The 23,990-nt window shown below is 37.7% G+C and overlaps 1 protein-coding gene and 1 non-coding gene across 7 annotated transcripts in view; one reads left to right on the top strand and one right to left on the bottom strand.

Moving 5' to 3' along the window:
- Positions 1–23,990, top strand: part of PTPRM (protein tyrosine phosphatase receptor type M) — an 839,861-nt gene that overhangs the window by 245,027 nt on the left and 570,844 nt on the right. The window lies entirely within an intron of this gene.
- On the bottom strand, positions 22,312–22,443 carry LOC118619473. The gene has a single exon (XR_004957246.1). It is a non-coding gene; the product is annotated as a small nucleolar RNA SNORA51 (small nucleolar RNA).

Genomic DNA, 23,990 nt, shown 5'->3' with positions numbered 1-23,990 from the left:
TTTGAAGTATTGTTCTAGATATGCGAAATATGCCATTGGTATTTTAATAGGTACTGCATTGAATCTGTAGATTGCTTTGGGTAGTATGTACATTTTAATGATGTTGATTCTTTCTATCCATGAATATGGTATATGCTTCCACTTTTTTATATCTTCCCCTACTTCTTTTTTCAATGTCTTGTAGTTTTCTGAAAACAGGTATTTTACCTCCTTGGTTAAGTTTATGTCTAGGTATTTTAATTTTTTTGTTGAAATAGTGAATGGGATTTTATTTTTTTAGTTTCTCTTTCTGAGAGTTCTTTATTGGTGTATAAAAATGCCATTGATTTCTGGATGTTAATTTTGTATACTGCTACTTTGCTGAATTCATTTATTAAATCTAGTATTTTTTGGTGAAGTCTTTAGGGTTTTCTGTGTACAATTTTATGTCATCTGTGAATAATGACAGTTCACTTCCTCTTTTTCCAATTTGGATGCCTTTTATTTTTTCTTCTTGTCTGATCCCTGTGGCTAAAACTTTCAGTGCTATGTTGAATTTGAGTGATGAAAGCAGACATTCCTGTCTTGTTCCTGTTCTTAAGAGAAATGGTTTTAGCACTGGCCAGTGTGGCTTAGTGGATGAGCATCAACCCATGCACCAGAAGGTCGCCTGCTCAATTCCCAGTCAGAGCACATGCCCAGATAGTGGGCCCAGTCCCCAATAGGGAGCATGCAGGGGGTGGCCAGTCAGTGTTCTATCTCATCGATGTTTCTATCTCTCTTTTCCTTTCCCTTCTTTTCTCTCTAAAATCAATAAAGAAAAAAAAAAGAGAGAGAGAGATGGTTTTAGCTTTGGCCCATTGAGTATGATGTTGGCTGTAGGTTTGTCATATACAGCCTTTATTTTGTTGAGTTATGATCCCTCTATTCCCATTGTGCTGAGAGTTTTTATTAGAAATGGGTTTTGGATTTAGTCAAATGGTTTTTCAGCATTGATGGATATGATCATATGAGTTTTACCTCTCATTTTGTTTATGTGGTATATCACATTTTGACTGGCAAATATTGTACCATGCTTGAATCCCTGAGATAAATTCTACTTAGTTATGGTGAATAATGTTTTTAATTTATTAGTTAATCCAATTTTCTAACATTTTTTTGTGGATTTTGGCATCTATGTCCATCAGGGAGATTGGCCTGTAATTTTCTTTTTTTTATAGTGTCTTTATCTGGTTTTGGAATTAGGATTATGCTGGCCTCATAAAATGATCTTGTGAGTCTTCCCTCCTCTTGAATTTTTTGGAATATTTTGAGGAGAACAGGTCCTGGTTCTTCTTTGAATGTTTCAATTTCCTTAGTTGTTATTGGTTTGTTAAGGTTTTCTGACTTTTCTTAGTTGAGTTTTAGAAGATGGTATGATCCAGGAATTTGTTCATTACACCTAGGTTGTCCAGTTTGTTGGCATATAATTATTCATTATATTTTCTTACAATATTTTGTGTTTCTGTTGTGTTGGTGTTACTTCACCTCTTTCATTTCTTATTATGTTAATTGGCGTCCTAACTCTTTGTTTCTTGGTGAGTCTGGCTAGAGGCTTATCAATCTTGTTTATCTTTTCAAACAGCCAGCTCTTGGTTTCATTGATCTTTTGTATTGTTGTGTTTTTAGTCTATATGTCATTTATTTGTGCCCTGATCATTACCATTTCTTTTTTCCTACTTACTCTGGGTTTTTCTTTTAGTTCTCTAATTCTTTAAGTTGTAGGGTTAGTTTATTAGAAAATGTTCTCTTTTCTTGAGGTAGGCCTGTAATGCTATGAACTTCCCTCTCTAAACTCCCTTTTCTGTGTCCCATAGGTTATGTGTTGTTGTGTGTTTATTTTTATTTGTTTCCAGGAAGTTTTTTATTTCTTTCTTGATCTCATTGGAAATCCATTCATTTTTTAATAACATGCTATTTAACCTCCATGTGTTTGAATGTTTTTGATGTAATCAAGTTCTAGTTTCATGCCATTGTGATCTGAGAAGATGCTTGATATGATTTCAATCTTCTTGAATTTGTAGAGACTTACTTTGTGTCTTAACATGTGGTTTATCTTAGAGAATGTCCCATGTGCACTTGAGAAGAATGTATATTTTGCAGCTTCAGGGTGAATTGTTCTGTAAATATCAATTAAGTCCATCTGATCTAGTGCATCATTTAGGGTCTCTGTTTCCTTGTTAATTCTTTGTCTAGAATATATATCCAGTGATGTCATTGGGGTGTTATAGTTCCCTACTGTGATTATATTGCTGTCGATCTCACCCTTGAAGTCCTCCTGAAGTTTTTAAATATATTTTGGTATTCCTATATTGGGTGCATATATGTTTACTGGGGTTATATCCTCTTGTTGGATTGATTCCTTTAATAATATGTAGTGATCTTTTTGTCTCTTATTATGGCCTTCATTTTGGTCTATCTTATTGGATATGAGTATTGCTACTCCACTGTTTTTTGTCTTTTTTTGTTTGTTTCCATTTGCATGAAAAATATTTTTTCATCCCTTCATTTTTATCATGTGTGAGTTTTTTGTTCTGAGGTGGGTCTCTTGTAGGCAGCATATATATGCATCATGTTTCCTTATTCAGCTACCCTTTTCTTTTTATTGGAACAATTAAACCATTTATTTTTAATGGTATTATTGATAGGTAGTTATTTGTTGCCATTTTTATTATTTATGCCTTTGTTCTTCTCTCTCTATTTCTTCTTCTTCTCACAACAGTCCCTTTAGCACTTTTTGTAGTGCTATTGTGGTGGTAGTAAACTCCTGTAGCCATTTTTTTTTTCTGTGAAGCTATTTAACCTTATTTTTTAATGACAGTCTTGCTGTATAGAGTAGTCTTGGAATCTGTTCCTTGTTCTTCATTGCTTTGTATACTTCATGCCATTCCTTTCTGGCCTGTAGTATTTCTATTGAGAAATCAGCTGACAGTCTAATGGGAGCTCTCTTGTAGGTAAATTTCTGTCTCTTTCTTGCTACATTTAAGATTCTTTCTTTGTCATTAATGTTTACCATTTTAATTATGATGTGTCTAGGTTTTGGTCTATTTGGGTTCATCTTGATGGGACTATGTGTGTTTCCTGGAGTTGTGTGACTCTTTCTTTTACCAGGTTAGGAAAGCTTTCTGTCATTAGTTCTTCAAACAGGTTCTCTATTCCTTTCTCTGATTTTTCTTTCTTGTATGTCTATGATGCAAATGTTGTTACATTTCATACTGTCCTAAAGCTCCCTTAAACTGATCTCCAGCTTTTTTGTTTTTCCCATATGCTGCCCTAATTGGATGTTTTTTTCTACCTTGTCTTCTAACTTGCTGATTCAGTCTTCAGGTTCTTCTAATTACTTTCAATCCTTCTAGTGTATTTTTATTTCAGCTGTGTCATTCTTCATTTCCACTTGATTTTTATTCATAGCTTCTAGCTTTTTTTCCATGCTGATAAAATTTTCACTGAGTTCTTTATAATTCTCATTAAGTTGCTTGTAATTTTCACTAAGTTGTTTGAGGACCCTTAACACCATTACTTTAAATTCTTCATCTGACAAACTGCCTCCATTTCATTTAGTTCCTTTTTTAGTGATTCCTCCTTTTCTTTCATTTGGGGGTTGTTTCTTTGTCTCATCATTATAGCCATCTGGTAGTTCGGGGCCATGTGAGGTACACTTGGATTCATAGGCAGTTCAGTGTGTATAAGACTGCTATGCCTCCTAGTGATGGTGGGGTGGCCTTCTTGTGCTACTCTTGCAGAGTAGCCTCTTTAATCTTCTAAGCTGGGTGTTATAGGAATGACCCTTGTGTGGGTTATGTGGGCTTCCCTGTCGAAATTGGATCCGGATTGCTGTTGTCCATTGGGCTCAGCCCTCAAGGTTATTGACTGTGAATCTCAACCTTGACCTTGTGGTGCAAAGTGTTATATATGTGCTGACAGAAAAATCAAACTAGCTCTGGTTAGAGCTAGCTCAAACTAGCTCAATGGTTAGAGCACCAGCCTGTGGTCCCGAGAGTCTCGGGTTCAGTTCCTGCTAAGGGCATGTACCTTGGTTGCAGTTTGTCCCTGGCTCTGGTTGGGTTGTGCAAGTGGCAGCCACTCGATGTGTCCCTTTCATGTTAATGTTTCTGTCTCTCTCTTCCTCTCTCTCCCTCCAACTCTATCTGAATAAAAAAAATGGAAAAATGTCCTCACGTGTGGATAAAAACAAACAAAAACAAATCAAACCAAAAAGAACCCCCCAAAATATCAGTACAACCATAATAAAAGCAACAGTCTCAAAAGATTAAAAGACAAACAAAAACTAAAAACAAAAGCACAATAAAAAATACCAGGAGTCACGAGACCAAAAGAATTAAGGGAGGGGAAATTATATGAAAGCAAAGAAGGCAATGTAAAACTTCTTCATTGAACCACACACCAAGAGGTCACCAGTTTGATTCCTGGTCAGGGCACATGTCCGGGTTGTGGGCCAAATCCCCGGTGAGGGGCATGCAGGAGGGAGCCAATTGATGTTCTCTCTCATTGATTTTTCTATCTCTCCCTTCCTCTCTCTCTAAAATCAATAAAGAAAAAAAAAAAAGATTATAAAAGCAAAGAAGACAGTGACAAGAAATAAGTAAGTGTAAAATATAAAATGTAGAAAATAATGAAATAATACTTTTAGAAAGTGAAAATATTTAATAAAGTAATATATGATTGGAAAGTAAAAACTGGGAAAAGAAATGAAGAAAAAAATTGAATTAATAAAAAAAAGTATAGCCCTGGCTGCTTTGGCTTAGAGGTTAGAGCATCGGCCTGTGGACCAAAGAGTTGCAGGTTCAATCCTGGCTACAAGCAGGAACCTCACCTGCGGTTCGTCACCAGCCTTGGTTGGGGTAATGCAGGATGCAGCCAGTCAATGTGTCTCTCTCAGATCGATGTTTTTCTCTCTCTCCCTCCCTCTCCCTCCTTCCTACTCTATCGAAAGATAAATAGGAAAATGTCCTCAGATGAGGGTTAAAAATACATACATACATACATACATGCATGCATACATAAATAAACAAATAAAATTTAAAAAAAATTATAAACACACATAAACAAAAACAACCACCACAACAAAAAACACTTTGGATGAGCTATTTGTGTTGCTCACTGGCTTTTGCTTCGATGTTGCTTGGATCTGGTACCTTGGTGTGTGAGTCCCTGCCCTCTTGGGCAGTTCTCTGGTGCATACCAATGTGCATCACTATCCCTGCCTGTCCCTAGGTCACCTGGCTGAAGTCCTGAAGGGCAGGATCCCAAGTAGTCCAGTGAGGCTTTCCTAGCCTAGAGGCTGGGTCTGCTTTGGGGATAGCTGCTTGAATGTACTTGTTCTGGGCTGCTTTCCCTTCCCCCATGGCACTGGCTGTGTATGGTATCAGTCTGGTCTGGGTGATTTAAACATATTTGCCTTGGGGGTGGTCCTTGTAGCTTATAGGAGGGGCAAACAGTAGCTTCCTCTCTTTCCAATGCAAAGGAGAAAAAAACCTCCCTGCTTTGCTCTCTAATCTTTCAGTACAACAGGCTCTCTTTGGGCAGGATATTTGCCCAGGTACCCACCTTGTCAGACATGCAAATCCCCTGCACAGCCAGGCACAGCCTCCATGGTGCCAATTTCCAGCCCAGAGCTGTTCCATGGCTGTAGGATGGGTCACCTTCTCTTTGCTGGAGGAGGAGAGGATCAAGCTTCTTTTGCCAGACACTCTGACTAGCCCTCCTTAAAGTTCTTTCAGCGAATAATTGGCCCCTCAGATTCACTGCTGGGTGATCCAAGGAGTCCCCTCCACAGGTCAGGAGTTCTGCTTTGTGGCCCCTCCTGCTGATCACTTGTAACCAAGCATTCACTTTTAGCCTGGAATAGTACTGAGACAAGCTCTCCCACCCCCCGTGGTCCAAATCGCCTCTGATTTCCACTATCCAATGCTCATGGGCTCCCCTTCTCTTCTCTGTTGCTCTCCTTTGGGTAATCTCTGTGTGGGGCTGAGTCCCTTCACTCCCAAGGGGTAGGAGCTGAGTTGGCACATCTTCCCTCTGGCTTCCTACCTGTACTGCATGGCTGCAAGTGTTGGCTCACCACTCTGCGTCTTCTCCTGTCACCTCTCCATGTTCTCTGCTGGTGGTATTTCCAACCAAATATTTTTGGGTGTTTTTTTAAGTTGAGTATTCTGCAGTTTAGCCTCAAGTCCAGTCCTGTGCTAGGAGCAAGTGGACAGAACTACTTTAGGCTTCAGCCATCTTGCCTCTTATCCTTGCTCTTGATTTTAAAAGGAGCCCTGGCTAGTTTTGTTAGTGGTTAGAGCATAGGCCTGTGGATTGAGTGGTCGCAGGTTCGATTCCCAGTCAAGGGCACCTACCTAGGTTGTAGGTTCGATCCCCCGCTCCAGTCATGGTCATATGGGAGGCAACCAATCGATGTATCTCTCTCATATTGATGTTTTTCTCTTTCTCTCCCTCTCTCCTTTCACTATTGATCTAAAAATCAATGGGAAAATATCCTTGGGTGAGGGTTAACTGAAACAAAAACAAAAAGGAAAGATTTTAATATATCTTTATTAATCATTGTTAATTAAAGTCAACGCTGTTGGTAAGATCCTCTCAACTGCGACTGGGAAACAGGCCTCGGCAGTATCTGTGAATATGAGCTAATAATACTATCCTGCTCCAAATCATAGGAGTGTGGCATATTTGGTTTGGGCATTTTACAAATATGAGTCTAGCTAGATCCTAATTAACAAAGTTGTTTCAATTACTGCAAACCCTTAAAATTAACTGTGCATTTATTAGCTTTATGATAAACTATTTCCATCCAATATTTAAAGCATTAAATTTTGCCCTCTCTAGTTGCTGGTAGTTATATTCAATAGACAGTTTAGCCTAAAAGTATATACCAAAAGTGTTACAGTGCTGCCTAATAGAACCTTCTGTGATGTTGGAAATATTTTAGGAGCACTTGAAATCTGGCTAGTGCAACTGAGGAACTAATATATTTTTTTAATTCATTAAAATTTAAGTGTACATAGCCAGATGTGGCTAATGGCTACTATATTAAAAGTGCAGCCCTGGCCAGTTTGGCTCAGCGGTTAGAGCGTCGGCTTGCGGTCCGGAGAGACCCGGGTTCGGTTCCCGCTAAGGGCACGTACTTCGGTTGCAGTTTGTCCCCGGCCCTGGTTGGTCGTGCGGGTGGCAGCCACTCGATGTGTCCCTTCACGTCGATGTTTCTCTCTCTCTCTCCCTTCCTCTCTCTCCCTCCCACTCTATCTGTATAAAAATGGAAAAATATCCTCGGGTGAGGATAAAAAAAAAAAAAAAAAAAAGTGCAGTAGAGAACCTACATTTAAAAATATTCTGTTTCTTTCCTTCTCTTAACTCTGGCACTCTGTGGCCAGAAACACATTTTCTTTCTCTTCTTCTTTCTCTGAAGCTTTCTTCTACCTTTTTTAGTTAACAGCAGCTCCTAAACTTTATTTGCTGGCTACTGTTTTCTGAGGTCTCTCACCATGGGCAGCCTACCCTGGCTATCCATTTCACATTTCTGCCTGTTTTCTGACATCTATATGACAGCCCACTGATATTATTACAGATGTGCAATATATGTAACCTGTATTTCAATTTGTCAAAACATGTAGACTAACCTGGGCACTTGATCACCATTGATGTCACTTGTGAAAACAAGCACTTTGTAAATCGAGTTCTCCTATCATAAGACAGCTAGTCTATCTGAGTTCTACAGAAAGTACTATATCTCTATATTGATTCATTCATTGATTATGTCATTCACTCATTCAAATAATTATTGAAAAACTATTATGTATCAGGTACTCTGCTAGGCAATGCATATTCAAGAATAAACGAACTCTCATGCCCTGGCCAGTTTGGCTCATCGGTTGAGCATTGGCCCGTGGAACAGAGAGTCCTGGGTTCGGTTCCTGCTAGGGGCACGCACCACAAAAAAAGAAAAAGAAAAAAAAAAGAAAAAAAAGGAATAAACGAGCTCTCAAGAAAGTTACAATTTATAGGCAAGTGTAGAGGTAATTCCAATTGTGAAATAGTAGTTAGAAGTAGGGAAAACGAATGCCTGGAATGCAGGGTGTTGTGAAAGTACAGAAGAAGGGTACCTAACATTGGAAGCTCATGCAGTGCTCAGAAGAGGAAGTGATGTCTAATCTTAGACCTGAAGGATGGTAAGGATTTATGATGAGAGGATAGGAGAAGGAAGACTATTCTAGACAGATATATTAATTTCTTGTTGTTGCTGTACTTAATTACCACAGATTTAGCGGCATAAAAAACAACAACAAAACTTGTCTTATAGTTTTAGAGGTCAGAAGTTCCAAAATGGACCTCACTGCGATAAAGTCAGGGCGTCAGCAGGGCTGCATGCCTTATGGAGGCTCTAGACGAGAATCCATTTGCTTGCTTTTTCCATTTTCTAGAGACTTCTAGAGCTTTCCTTAGCTCTGGTTTCCTCTTCCATCTTCAAAGCTAATAGACTGGTATCTTCATATCCCCAACTCGGACCTTCTGCCTCCTCTCCCACTTGTAAGGACTCTTGTGAAGGCATTAGGCCCACCTGATAATCTGGGATAATCTCCTGTCTCAGGGTCAGTTAATCAACCTTAATTCTATCTGCAACCTTAATTCCTTTTTACCACATAATTAACATATTCACAGAGTCTAGGGTTCAGGGGTTCTTAAGACTAGAACATGGACATCACTGGGGGAGGAAGGAAGGTATTATTCTGACTACCACAGAAAAGAACATAGAATATTTGAAAAGCTAAAATTCAGAATGGCTAAAAACTTAGCCCATGGAGGAGCAAATAAGATAAGTGACTGAAGAGGGAAGCTACTAAAATATGATTGCATTTGCCCAGGCTGGGTGCCTCAGTTGGTTGTAGCATCATCCTGTACACTGAAAGTTTCTAGGTTCCATTCCCAATCAGGGCACATACTTAGGTTGCGAATTTGGTCCTAGTCAGGGTGCATACAGGTTGATGCTTTTCTTTCACCTTGATCTCTGTCTCTCTGCCTCCCTTCTTCCCTCCCTCCCTCCCTCCCTTCCTTTCTCCAAACATATCCTCAGATGAGGATTAAAAAATATGAGAGAATTTCATCCTAAGGAAAATGGGGGGACCATTAAAATGGAAATAACTAGATTTGAGTTATTGAAAATTACCTGTACTAGCAGACTGGAACTCTTAACTGATAATGCAAGCCTACTTTATTAACTATAAATTAAAGTTTATTAAGAATGATCACAACTTAATTTGAACTATGAAATATTAAGAAAAAATGAATATTCTTATATATAGGCAGAACACTAAAAATGCAGTTCTGAAAAGAATTTCATGACAGGATATTAAAAATATTGATCAAGCCCAGTGGTTGGAGCATTGGCCTGCGGACCAGAGAGTCCTGGGTTCGGTTCCTGCTAGGGGCACTTACCAAATATATATATATTTGATCAATATATATATTTGCTATCTAGATAGATAGATAGAGAGAGAGAGAGAGAGAGAGAGAGAGAGAGATCAATATTTAGATTAGGACTCTTCTGTCTTGTGAATACCTATTGTGGGTGGACCCTAACTGAGCAGGAGGATTTATTGGTTTATGTAAGTGAAAATTCTAAGGGTAATCTTTCAGGAACAGCTGGGACTAATAATTCTAGCCCTGCTTCTCTCCATGCTGGCTTCATCATCTGTCAAAATAGGCTTCTCTTGTGAAGACATGTCCTACTAGAAATCCTGGCTGTAACCCTACTTGATCGATCACCCCAGCACCAAGAGGGGCCAGAAGTTCATGCAGAAGTCTTAAGATTGAATCTCACTGGACCACTTTGAGTCCCATTTTCACTTCTGATATTTAGGCAGTAATATTTAGAAGCTTGCTTCTGAAAATAACAGTATGTTATGAGAGTTGGGCTGAGCTTTGTAACCGAATTTCAGTTAAAACCGCTCAGATGGGTGCATTGTCTAAATTTCTGTTACATGTTATCATCATTATGGATCTGAAACCTATCATACTATTGCTAGTCTCTGATTGCTTTCTAAAAATGGACCCAGATTTTAAATTTTAGACTGTAGATCTCTGTTCAGAAAATTATCATTAAAAGAAGCACAGAGCCATTTGGTAATTGACATCATTTGCCTGACTTTGAAAAAAAAAGGAAATATTTAATTAGACTTCATACAAAAATGAAATAAAATCATGCTTTTTTTTTTTAATAGATCACTTTCTTCCCTTAAGCAATTAACTGTCTCTTTCAATCTGGATTAAAAGTTCTTGGTGGGAAGAAAGCATGGTTTATGCTTACTGTACACAGTATGAAAGAAGTGAGTGCTAATTTTTATGAAAGGTAGATGCTCAGTAAATTTAATGTGAGGATGACAAAAGAGGATTTTGAGATTGGGTGAGAATCTTGTCTTCCCTTCAAGATGGCAGAACCAGTTGACATGAGGCACCCCTTTTATTTCTAAATCAAAGGAAATGCTAGAAAAATGTCAAAATATTAAAACTATTTTAAAAATATATACTTAGGCTTAGAACCAAGAAAGTTAAATCTTCAAATGAAGATTTGCCACAAATAAAGAGAAAGGCCAGGGGATGAATTGAGTAGCTATGTGCTTTAGGGTCTAGAGTTTTAACCTTGAGCTGCAGGCTAAATGCCTGGTGGCACACTGGAAATGGGCTTGAACTTGGGCAGGGAAGTCCCTCTGGAAAAACTCTTAACTCAATCCATGTTAATAGTTGGACCCCTTAGCTTGCTGTTTCATGTTTGATGAGAAAAATTTTCATTGTGTAGAAGCCCCAGGGGTAGAAACTGACATAAACTTTGGTGTGCAAATCACTGTACGCAGAAGACCTTATTGGGGATGCCTCCATACTCCAAGACATTCATGAGACCTTTAAGGGGAAAACAGATTGTGAATTATTATGAGTTCTCAGATGAATATTATGAACACACCTGAAAATCCACTCACACGAGGTATAGGCAGCAGGCACAAAAAACAAGATCAGACTAATCAATTATAGATAATAAAAAGTAAAGAATACAATCCACAAAGAACAATAAGGGAATTAAAAATAAATTATAGAGTAATTTGGGAAAGGAATATCTAGAAACAAAAATAGGGCCATTAAAAATTTAAAAATACGCAGCGAAGAGAGGCTTGGTGTGCCTCATGATGGATTTGAGGCCACATCAGTGTTTGTGCAGAACTGGGCTGTGCTCAGGGACTGGGGCTGCACAACAGACAAATGGTACTGCTCCAGGATATTCACTCTTTGTTCACTTGCCCCCTTTGCAGTGGATTCAAGGCATTTGATAGACAAGATTTTTTTTTTACCCCCTTTCTTTTAAATTTAGGTTATCTTATTTTTTATTACCTGGGGATATGAAAGTGAAGTTATAAAGCTTGTTCCTGAGGAGTAGGGATACCATGTTGGTGAGATAATACGGTGTCCAAAATTGTTCCAGCGATGGAGGGAGAGATGGAAAACAAGATGGCTTTCCAGAGAACAGAAATCCTTTTCCCCTGACTTCAGTGTTCTCTGCCAGGTGTTTCTTGTCCTTACGACTCTTTCCCGTCTTCATTTGAGACAGCTGCAGATGGTATCTACTTCTTCTTAGGTACCTGGGCAGTACTCCTGCCGGAAGTATTGGACAATCATGCTCAACATGAGATAAGCAATTTTCTTCCAGCGTTCCCAGCTTTTACTCCTTTGATAAACCCAAGTCTGCATCCAAGTGTTCATGTCTCTTCACAGAGTCTAGTTTCCAAAGTAGAAATTATTGGTGATGTCATTATTTTTCTCATAGTGCTAACATAGAATAGATTTTTTTAAAAAAAGATATCGCCTGAGCCCTGGCCGGTTTGGCTCAGCAGTTAGAGTGTCAGCCTGCGGTCCAGAGAGACATGGGTTCGGTTCCTGCTGAGGGCGCATGCCTTGGTTGCAGTTTTTCCTTGGCCCAGGTTGGTCATGCGAGTGGCAGCCACTTGATGTGTGTCCCTTTCACGTCGATGTCTCTCTCTCTCTCTTTCTCTTCCTCTCTTTTCCTCTCTCTCTCCCTCCCACTCTACCTCAACAAAAAATGGAAAAATGTCCTCGGGTGAGGATTAAAAAAAAAAAGATATCAGCTGAAATATCTTTTTTAGGAAAAATTGTTTCCTTTTATCTGGCTTATGGAACAGTGGTAGCAAAAATGAGAAACACAAAAATAAAACTTTTTGTAAGTTTATTAAAATACAGGATATCAGGCAGTCCTTTTGCACTTTATTTCTTGCCTTAAATTTAAACAAAACAAAACACCTGATACCTGTAGGCTTTTAAAAGCTTGTTTGCTACCCACCCACATATCCATCTAGCTTTCCCCCTCATATGTTATGTATTCCACCACAAAGAGTCTCTGGATATCTGATTAAAGTTATTTTTTATATGTTAAGAAGGATTTCTGGGGGAAAAAAGGCATCTGTGCCTGCAAAGTAGTTGCTTGATTTTGTGCTCTTTTTCACTGTAATCCCAGTTATTTTTGTGATTTTTAACAGACAGGAAACCCCCCAAGTGAACAAAAATGTTCACCACTACATTGAGAAATAAAAAACAAACAGCATAATCTGCTGAGCCTCTAATCATTGATTTTCGGTGGTTTTATGTGTTTAAGGAAATAGTATAAATATTTTAATGTATGTAGTTTGTTTACTTAATTTTTACATTTGACTCAGTGTGTGTGGTGTCTATGCAGTTTTACTATTTGCTACATAGGTACTATATGTCTTACCTCCCATAATTACTCTGGAGGTGCAGGCATGGCCTTTTATTTTTTCATCTCAGATTCTTAACATTCTTTTTTAAGTTTAAAGATACAATAGTAAATCTTTCCAGCTATCCAAGGAAAAGATGTGTTTTCCTTTGACCCCGCATCTTATGCATACTCATAACACATTGAAGTCTATCTGTCTGTCATGAGGGTTGGGAGGAGCTTGAGTAAAGGCATTTCCCAAACCTCATATTTGCTAGCATTTCTTCCTTCATTTCTATTTCATTAAATCTGTAAACTAGAAACAAAATTGAGAGTGGAATTTAATTTTTCCTTTTAATGTCTTTCCATACCCCCTTGAAGAATCAGAGATGTGTGATGATATGGTTCAAAAGCAGACCACAGAAGGCAGAGAGGAGACTCCAAGGGCACTGCCTAGGGGGCCACCATCTTTGAAACCAGAGAAGGATTTGGACCAGTGGAGAAATACATCTTATTCATTGGGAGGTTCTGAGCAGTGAATCCTGGACAAAATCTAACGCATTTAGAAAACAGCCTTCATCTCTCAAGGAAACTATCTTTCTGAGGTTTCTTTGGATTCATACAGTAGAAAATGAGCCTGAATTTGTTGATATACTTGAGATATTTTTTCTGCCATGCTCAATCTTACTGTTTGACAAAGAACTGAGATTGAATTATTGAAATTATATGTATAGTATCAAAAGATTTCAGCTAATCTTGAAGAAAGTTTTTGATCATTTGGATATTTAGTTAAACTCTAAATATGAGAAAGGAGGAATTTCTTTGAATATAGAATATTTTATTAGCTTCATTCGTAGTATGTCATCATTGTCTCCTAAGTTTTCTTTAAAATGTAAATATCTAATATTTTATAATATTAAAATTGAATATAAACTGAATGTAAAGATAATTCACTTCTGAGTTATAGTATTTTCCTGATAAGAAGAAACAAAAACAATACTGAGGCTCCCAGATTTAAATGATAATTGTAATAATAATAATAATATCTGCCAATTATAGTTATCTGCTTTAAGTCTGACTGGTGTTACATTTACCCATACATTTACTTCTTAGTAACCATTACTCAGTTAATGGACTGCTGAGGGACAGTTGAGGACACTGGGACTTAGGAGGTGAAGAAGGAATAGTCTTCAGTCCACATAGCTGGCAAACATATGGCAAGATTTCTAGCTTTCTCTGAGATCCACTTCCCAGAATCACCTATATTCTCTTGGGGTACCTGTGAGGAGGGGGTGGGCGAGAGAGCAAACTCCCTCCCAAGTAGACCTGGGTTCAAATTTCTGCTCTATGGCTCAGGCCTATTACTAAGCTTCTCTGTGCCCATTTCCCATTTGTAAATACCAGTACCTACCTCTTAATTAGGGTGCAGTGAGTCAATACAAGCTGTAAGAGTAATCAGACACCTAGGAAGCACTCTCTTCTGTGGACAGCTGCTGGCACCTATTTACTCCCACTGGTCTTGGCCCCACTGACACCACTGCTGGGCGGGCTTGGTGCTGGATGCATGGAGAGGGTGACTTTGTCTGCAGCTCCTTCATTCTAGATGCAGCCACTTTATTTCGTTGTGATCACACCCATGTCCTTGTATCCACAGCACCTTCACTCAGGTCCCAGATCCTGCCCTTCTCCACCATTCCTGTCACACTTCCCACCCCATACAGTCCCTGTTTTGACTAAATATTGGAACATTTGAATGCATATTAATTTTGTAATGAAGATAAATTGTACTGGGGTTCTTTGTAGGGTTTTTCTCTTTCTCTTAGAGTTTAGGATGGGAGGGCGAGAGTGGCAGAGTGGGGAGGGAAGAATGAGGGTTTAGAACAGAAGAGGGAAGCACCCCAAGGATACTAGTTATACATTTCCTAGGAAAACTTCAAGGCTGGCTTCAGGGGCAGACCTGTGATAGTACATCCTGGCAGTGAATTGTCCAGAGAAAGTCAGTAGTCCTGCTTTGGACACGGTGACTTTATAATAATAGAAGGCAGGTGGGCTCTGAGGCAACTGGAGAACCAGCTGGAATCAGAAATACCTGTTCTTCACCAGGCTTTACTCACTATATACCTACTACTCCCTTTCTTACCCTGTTCTACCTCTTCTTGTCTCTAATCCCTGTTCCTCTGGGCCTCCAAAACCACCCTTTGGCAAGTTGGGGTAGAGGTATAGATAGGTCCCCTGGTGGAAACATAATCTAGTGGTTAGGTTCAGTATTCTGCTTGTTCAGTATCAGCGCTAACCATGGGGCACACAGTGTGCTGTGTTGACTCATCATGAATAGCCTGGGGATGCAAATTACTTGAAGTACATAGTTTCCACAAGAATATTCATTATGATTTCTAGGTAGCCTGCTTGAGCAAAGCCTGTTTGTTGCACTTGACTGATGAAGCATTAGAGGTACAATTAATGTGCTCGAATAGTGTGAACTTAGCACTTTATTAGTCTTATTAATAATGTGTGTGTGCAAGCCTGTGAAAGAGAGAAAGAGAGAGAGAGACAGACAGACAGAGGGAGAGATTGTTATTTAAACAGACTTTTGGAAGATACTACTTCTGGAGTTTGGTGGTGGTGGGGGGAGCGTTAAATTTTTGGACTGACTTTAGCCAAATTGCTACACTATGTGCCTTAATAAAATGCATTCATATCTTATATGAAATAAGCTTCAATTAGAAGGCTTATTTTCCTTAGCATTTTTTTCTAGTTTGAAATGTATAGACTTTAAAACATACTCAATTTTTAAATACTTTTTATACTTTCTGCTTTTTGAGTTAAGATACTAATTTTTCATTTTAAGTTAATAAAATCCACAGTATCTATGGTTTACAGTTGTCATTTTTTTCTTAACAGTTGACTACTTATACTAATCTATCTTTTATGCAGTAACTTTTTTCAGTCATTATTGGGCCAGTTGCCACAAATCATGTTGCAGCATATTTCAGTGTGTCTCCTGAAATAATCATCAGGAAAAAAAAAGTATGCAAACATCAGTGAGGTTCCCTGGAACAATATCTGCTGGAGCAGAGGAGAGGCAGTGATTGTAAGCCCTGAACTGGTATCCATCAGAGCCTCCCTCTTTCAGAGCACAGGGGACGCCTCCCTCCCATCCCATCCATCCTCCTGCCATAGGAGCGATTTGCCCTCATTGTACATCTCTACAGAGGGGCTTTGCATTGGCTTTGCAGAGGATGCTGGGAAGACTCAAAAATCATGATGTCTGTGCCATGGCTGCAGCCAGGCCACTGCTGCAATATGTGGGCTCAGAGCCAAAGGCAGGGGGCACAGATACTGAGTTCTCTGTGGCGCTGTTACACCAGCCAGGCATATTGTGGAACTTCATGTGGAAAGAAATGTCCATCATTTATAGTCTGCATTTTGAACACTTGAAAGAGTTCCTATTACTGGGCCTTGGGGTGATTTTTGCACATATGTGGCAGCCTCTATTTATGAGAGACCTCAGATTAATATCTGGGAGTACTTTTTATAAAATTAAGTTCCAGCATATGTCATTGGGGTGAATGTCAACCTTGGTTCTGAAAGCTTTTGTATGATCCTTCACATCCATCAAGTTCCTTGCCCACTGATTCCTAATCAAGAAAAAATGAATTACGTAAATTCAGATTCAATTTAATGTATTTTCATTAGCAGCTCTATCTCTATGATAAGATTATTAGGTAAATGAGGCATTTTTGAGTGACTAAGATTCCTTCAATCATATCTCCTTTATGGCCATCTTTTACTTTCCTTAATGCTTGCTTTTTTCTTAGTTCAGCTTTTCTAGTGATTTTTAACCTTTTAAACATATTTTAATGAGGTGATAGGTTCCTTCCGGCCCATTGGGTGCTGTCATAGCTTTTTTACCTCCCCTTCCCCACAAGCAGGAGTCTTTTTCATCAGCCACTTTCTCTTTCCAGTTGAGGTATCTAGGGGTGGCTCCATTAAGATTTGTGTGAGCAAAGGTGAAGAATGATCTTTCACAGTGGGGAGTGAGCCTCTCAGATCTTAAACTCCATGGCTTTAGTGCTGGAGAGGCAGGAGCTGCCCCAGGAATCTCCTGCAGCTATTTATAAAATGGTAGACTCTTTCTCTTTCCATAGGGGACACAATATGATAGATTGTCCTGGCACTGTGTGAAAATACATTTCTACAAAGCAGTATGGGAGAGCTGTGTAATCTATCTGGAATTTAAAATATCTAGTTGTCAACTTACTACTGAATGTTGAAAACTGAAACTTGAAAAGGTTTTTTTCTTTTACAGTGATACTTGTTCAAAGTGAACTTGCTTATAAAGGAGAGATTGGGTCTAGATGGTCTAGCTCTTTGAAGAGGGAGCCTTAAGTATGACTACACAGAGCGTGAATGGGTGTGGAATGATAATGAGCAGAAGGGTGCAGAGGTGCATGAAGAAACTGGTCAGCCTGAAGTTGGACTAAAGCAGAAAGAAAGGTGTTTCTAAAACTTGACAGCTTTTTTGTGCTGTTCACGTAGAATGCAGTTAACAATGTTTTAATCTCCTCTTTCCGAGACATGCTGATGAATTAACCCCTGTGACTTACATAGGATTGCAGATTATGTCCATTTCGGTGAGATTTCTCTATAAAAGGATCTCTTACTCAGTTTCCCCTTAAAATAGTTACATGCCAAGACCAGGTTCCCGTGGTTTTTCATGAACATGGAAGTAGAACGGAGTAAGAAGTGGGAAGAGGGCAGAGAGAGAATATGAAGGTGAATATAAAGATGTCTGGGAATACAGTAGGAACACATTAATGGGTTATGATCTCACAGAGGAATTTTGCATCAAAAACTTGGGTTAGATTTACAAAGATCAAAAGCTTAGTTTCAGTAGCCAGCATCAGTCATTCATTTATGGGCTCTCCCTCCATGCCATTGTTCAAGTAGTGAGAAACCTTTAAATGCAACATTGCTGGTAGCCATAAAAGACATAGTCAAGTGTTTAAGAAAGAAGACCTGGCTCCAGTGAGCTTCTAATCCAGACAATGGCCATTGTTCCCTTCCTTCTGCTTGGAACTTCATGAGCCCTCTTGACTGAAGATGTATGTCTTCAACTCTGCACATTTAAAAGACAATGTTTTTATTGATTTTAGAGAGAGGAAGGGAGAGAGAGAGAAAAGGCAGTGCAAGAGAGAAACATTGATCTGCTCTCTCCTGCACAACCCTCTCCTGAGGATTGAGACTGCAACTAGGGCACATGCCTTGACCAGGAATGGAACCTATGACATCTTGGTGCATGAGAGGGCACTCAACCAACTGAGCCACAGTGGCCAGGGCTGAATATTTTTTCTTCTATTATTTTTTTGGTCTTTTCTGTTACTTTCTTTGTTTTCTTCTTTCAAAATTTATATTAAACTTATTTTAAAACTTCTTGCTTATCTTAACTTTTTTATCACACTAAAAAACTTTTCCTCCTCTTCTCTCTCTCTTTCTCTCCTACCTCCTCCTTCCCACCCTCTCTCCCTTTTTTCTCCCTTCCTCCCTCCTTCCCTCTCTCTCTGGTGAGAGGGAGTTGCCTTGTAGGATAATTCTTTGGCGCTTGTCTTCTAGATTACTAATATATTTTTCAGCTGTATCTTTTTTTTTTTTTTTTTCCTGTTTAGACCAAATACTGTATTTTCATTTCAAAAATAATTTTTGAATTTTTTAAAAATCACTTTTTCAGTGCTACTTCTATTTGTTGTGTTACGATTTCTCTTTCTTGGTGTTTCTTTTCTTCAGATGTTTAATATCTTGTGGTTTTCTTTGCATTTCTCTACTTGAAGTTTGATGTTACCCAGTTCATAAGGCAACATTTGTTTTTAGCTACTTTTCTCTGGAGATTGTGGGCTGTGTACTGGGAGGGGTGTTTGGCAGCTGCTGTGCACATCCCTGTTTCTCCAGGATACCAGCAGCCTCCTATGGCCGATGTGCTGAGACCTGCCATGTGCACGCATTGTGCCAGATGGGATCTCTTAGGAGATTCTGAGACAGGCCTAGAAGAATAGATGTGAGAGAATGGGTTTTAAGTGCAGGCAAATGAATGGACAGAAGGGGGACCTGCATCATCTATTTCACTAGAAAGGGATATGATGTTAAGAATAGTGATAGTGAATGAAACCAGTTGAGACTTAAATGTGTCAAACACAGAGAAGCTTTTTTTTTTTTTTTTTCCACTCCAAACGTCGTATTACCATTTATCTAGTTGCTCAAGCCAGAAACTGGGGAGTGGTCCCAGCTTCTTCCCTCCCTTCATCCAGGCGGTTAGTAGTTCCTGTACTTTGTTCTTTCTAAATGTCCTTTGAATCTATCCACTTTTCTCTATTCCCATTTCTACTATGTTTGTCTCAGTTATTGATGAAATAGTTACTAAATGATAATTTTGTTCTGTGAAGACAGAAAAATAGATTGTGGGGTAAAAGAATACATTTGGTTGGGCATGTGTCTATCTTATTAATAGTAAGTTTCCTTCATGGTGATGCCCAGTGTGTGGTTAGAAATAGAAGCTTAGTATTTGAGAAAAAGTTCTGAGTGAAGGCAGCAGATTTGTAAAAGATTATAGTTTAAAGTATGGGAATGGACTTAATGCTTGGAGAGAAAATCAATACAGAGAGGTAAAATGAAGTTTTAGTACGAAACCAATGAAAACTCCTAAATGTAAGGGAACATCTGCATTGTGGATTGTGCTACACTGTTTGAAGGATGTCAGTGTATGTTATGTTCTCTCCCTTTGAAGGAATTCTGATTTAACAGGGGATATAAGGCATGTTTGAATGAAAAATTCAGTAACACTGACTAGTACAAAGTGAGTGATATATACCTTTGGGTCCCAAGTTATGTTCTAGAAGATTTAATAGCTTCATCAAAACCAGAGAATTCTTTGACAAAATAATTTGACTGTTTGTTTACTCTAGAATTTCCCAAAGTTAATTCACCTGAATATCCCTATACAATATCCCCACCTCATTATTTAGTGGCATTCTGCAAATTTTAATAAGTGTGTTTTGCTATTTGCTCATTTCAAAACATTTTAAAATGTTCATTTTTGATTTTTCTTTGATGCTATTATTTTATAGTGTATTAGTATATTAGAAACATACAAATATTTAAATATTTTCCAGATATCTTTATATTATTGATTACAAATTTACTCATCATGGTCAGAAAACATATTTTGGCATTTTTTGAGTCCTCTTTAAATATATTTAGGTTTGTTTATAAACCAGAATATGTGCTATTTTGCAAATGTTCTGTGCATACTTGAAAACATATGTATTTCGATGTTATTGGGTTTAGTATCCTATACATGTCGATCAGGTCAAGTTGATTAATAATGTTTTTAAACTCTTATTTTTAATACTTATTTTCTGTCTTCTTGTTCTGTTAATTATTGGGCAAGGTGTATTGAAATACTGATTGTAATTGTGAGTTTATTTATTTCTCCTTATAGGTTTACCAGTTTTTACTTTACACTTTTGGAAACTCTATTATGGGGTGCAAAAATGTTTAAGTTTATTGTGTGATATTGATGAGTTGGCCATTTTATCATTATGCAATGACTTCCTTTATCCCTGCTAATAATATTTCATACTCCGAAATCTATTTTATAGTCACACTAGCTTTCTTTTTATTAGTATTATATATATTTCCACCCTCTTACTTTTATCTTTGTATTTGGATACATTTCTCGTAGGTGGCCTGTGGTTGGGACTTACTTTTTAAAAATCTAATCTGGTACTCTCTGTTTTTTAATTGACATATTTAGACCATTTAATGTAATTAAATTTATCATCTTGTTTGTTTTCTGTTTGTTCCATCTAGTTCTTGTTGACTTTCCTCTTTTTCTGCCTTCCTTTATATTGAGTATTTTTAAATTATTCTTTGATGGCTTTATTAGCAATAAGTCTAATAGTATTGACATACGTAATTAACTTATTACAGGCTACCTTCAAGTGATAGTATACCAATTTAAGTACCTTCAGTAGTGAACTTCCATTTCTCTACCCTCAGCCTTTTTTTTTAAATATGTTTTTTATTGATTTTAGAGAGAGAGGAAGGAAGAGGGAGAAAAAGAGAAACATTGAAGTTGAGAGAAAAACATTGATCAGTTGCCTCCCATATACACCCTAAATCTGGTGACCGAACCCTCATCCTGGGCATGTGCCTTAACTGGGAATCAAACCAGCAACCTTTCAGTGCCTGGGACGACACTCAAAACAACTGAGCCACACCAGCCAGGGCTCCACCCTCTCTCAGCCTTTTACCATTATCATCATACATTTTACTTTTACATCATTTATAAATTCCAGAGTACATTGTTATTATTTGTATCATACAATTTTCTCTTAAAGAGATTGAAATAATAGAAAAGAAATCTTAAATATGTACTTATATAGTTACTATATCTGGTGCTGTTCATTGCTATATGTAAAGTAATAGTTACATCTGGTATTTTTTCCTGCCTGAAGTACTTTTTTTATTTTTTATAGTTTATATTTGTGGGTAATGAGTACTTTTCAGCTTTTGTATGTCTGAAAATACCTTTATTTTGCAGTCATTATTTTTGAAAAATATTTTTATTGCATGTAGAATTCTAGTTTGACTGTTTTCTTTCAGTATTTTTTAAGTTATCTTTATTGTTGAAAGTATTGCAGATGTTCCCCCTTTATTCCTCCAGTGACCCCCCGCCCAAGCCTTCGCTGAATATTGTTTGTGTACTGCTCTACTTTCTTCTCTCTTGTATTGTATTTAATGGGAAGTCAGCTTTCATCTCCATCTTTAGTCCTCTGTATGTATTGTCTCTTTTTTGCCTCTGGCTGCTCTTAAGATTTTTCTACTCATCACTAACTTGATGCAATTTGATTATGATGTACCTTGGCATAGCTCTTTTTTCCTTCTTTTTTTTTTTTTCAGATATCTTGTGCTTGAGGTTCATGAGTTTTGTTGATCTGTCAGTTTATAGTTTTCATCAAATTTGAAAACTTTTGCCATTATTTCTTTAAATAATATTTCTGTCTGCCCATATTTCTTTTCTTCCTTGGGGACTCCAGTTATATATTTATTATGTCTCTTGAGTAGTTCCACACATCATTGATACTCTTAATTTTTTTAAAGTTATTTTTTGTCTATGTTTCATTTTGGATAATGTCTATTGTTATGTTTTCAAGTTCACTGATCTTTTATTCTGCTATGTCTAAATTGTAATGATTATAATTCTCTGTAATTTTCTTCTCACACATTGTGGTTTTAGCTCTCAAAGTTCTACTTGTTTATCTATCTATCTATTTTTTATTTATTTATATTTTACTTTTTTATGTCTTTCATGGCTCTACTTAATTTTTTGCACATATATAGTTAATATAACTATTTTAAATTAATATCCTTATCGTCTAATTTCAATATCTATGTAAAATTATGGGTTCATATCGATTGATTAATTTATCTCCTCATTATGGGTCTTGTTTTTCTGTTTGTTTGAACAGTTCATAGCTCTCCTCCCTCCATGTCCCCCCATTCACAATACAGACCAGGCAAAGGGCCGGGGCTGAGGTGTGTATGGGGTGGATTAACTCTGCCTCCTCCCTCTGTACAGTCTGTGTAAGAACACAGCCTGCAGTAAGCACTGGAAGGCCGCATAGTTGGTAACATTTGATCAGGTGCCAGACATTGTGAAATTTACATTGTTGAGTACCAGACCTATTTGTATTTCTGTAAATATTCTTCAGCTTTGTTCTGGGATGTGTTATTTGGGAATAAGTTGATCCTTCTTTATCTTGCTTTTAAGCTTTGTTAGGCAGAACTGGAGCTGTGCACAGTCCAGGGTTAAGTATTTCCCACCAGTGAGGTGAGGCTCTCCCGGGTCCTCACAGTACTCTGTGCATTAAGAGGTTTTTGTTTGTTTGTTTGTTTTCAGAATGGCTGGTGGGAACATGCACTGTTCCTGGCCCCATGTGGACATTGTCATCTCTAATCCTTTTGGGTAATTCTTTTCTGGACTTAGGTAGTTTTCTTACATGCTTGTGCTGACTTAACTGAATTCTTGAGGGGAAAGCTCTGCAGAGAAATCTCCAGAGATTTCTCTCTGTGCAGCTCACTTTTTTCCAGTACTCTGTCCTGCAAACTGAACTCCCCTTGGCCTCTCTAAACTTCCTCTATGTAGTCCCTTCAACCCCGAGAATCTGCTGGGCTCTGCCTGAATTTTCCCTACTTGCTCACAGCCTGGAGACTCTCTGAAGAGAGTAAGCTGGGGTAATTTTTAGGGTTCACCTCATGTGTTTTTCATCTTTCAAGGATCATTGTCCTTCATTTCCTGGAGTCCAGTGTCTTCTAAACTCATATCTTGTATATTTTGTCTGCATTTTATTTGTTTCACGTGAAATGATAAGTCTGGCTGCCATTATTCCATCATGTGGCAAGCAGAGTTCCCTTTGCACTGTTTTTCAGTTTCTGGACATGGATCCCCTTTTCCAAAGAGTATCTAATTGGACTAGCATTTGTTTTGGAAAATGCCAATGTAATAAGAGAGGAAGTTTTATTCTGTTAGTTAAGGAACTTTTCTCTTATATGGTAGTTCTTAGAAGCTGGAGATTTAGAGTTAGCATGGCAAAGACAGTTGACATAGAAATCTCCCAATCTCACTGTCTTCAAACTAGAAGAATTTTTAAAACAGTAATGTACTCCTCTCATGACAAACTGACGTGCAAAGTTTTCCATCATAAGTTTCAATATGTATAAAGGATGTAATTTTCCAATTAAAAAATCTTGACATTTTAACATGTTATAATTCTTCTCTTAAACATATCAACTGGAATCTAAATATATAGTCATTTAAGGCCCATATTTTTTATTTTAAATCATGAAGAAATTCTTTTTTAACATTTAAAAACTTTACATTATTTCTCTTTCTACTTGGTGTCATATTTTCATTCCACTTTCCCCACTAAATTTATTTCTAATATCATGCCCTTTGCTTCTTTGGCACATTTAAGAATCACCCTAGTTTGTTTATCTGCATAAAAATAAACATATAAATTAAATTAATGCTTTAAAAATTTTCCATGATCATAAAAGTTTTATGCTTTAAGTCAAATTCTTCTGGATTGAGTTAGCACTGCAGTTTTCAGTAGCACACAGTTGATCGAAACAGCATAAATATATAAAGTACTGATAAATAATATTT

Source organism: Molossus molossus, unplaced genomic scaffold (assembly GCF_014108415.1).
Source record: "Molossus molossus isolate mMolMol1 unplaced genomic scaffold, mMolMol1.p scaffold_m16_p_6, whole genome shotgun sequence".
Taxonomy (NCBI): domain Eukaryota; kingdom Metazoa; phylum Chordata; class Mammalia; order Chiroptera; family Molossidae; genus Molossus; species Molossus molossus.
Note: the sequence above shows the minus strand (reverse complement) of the source record. Positions and strands in the feature narration are given on the sequence as shown.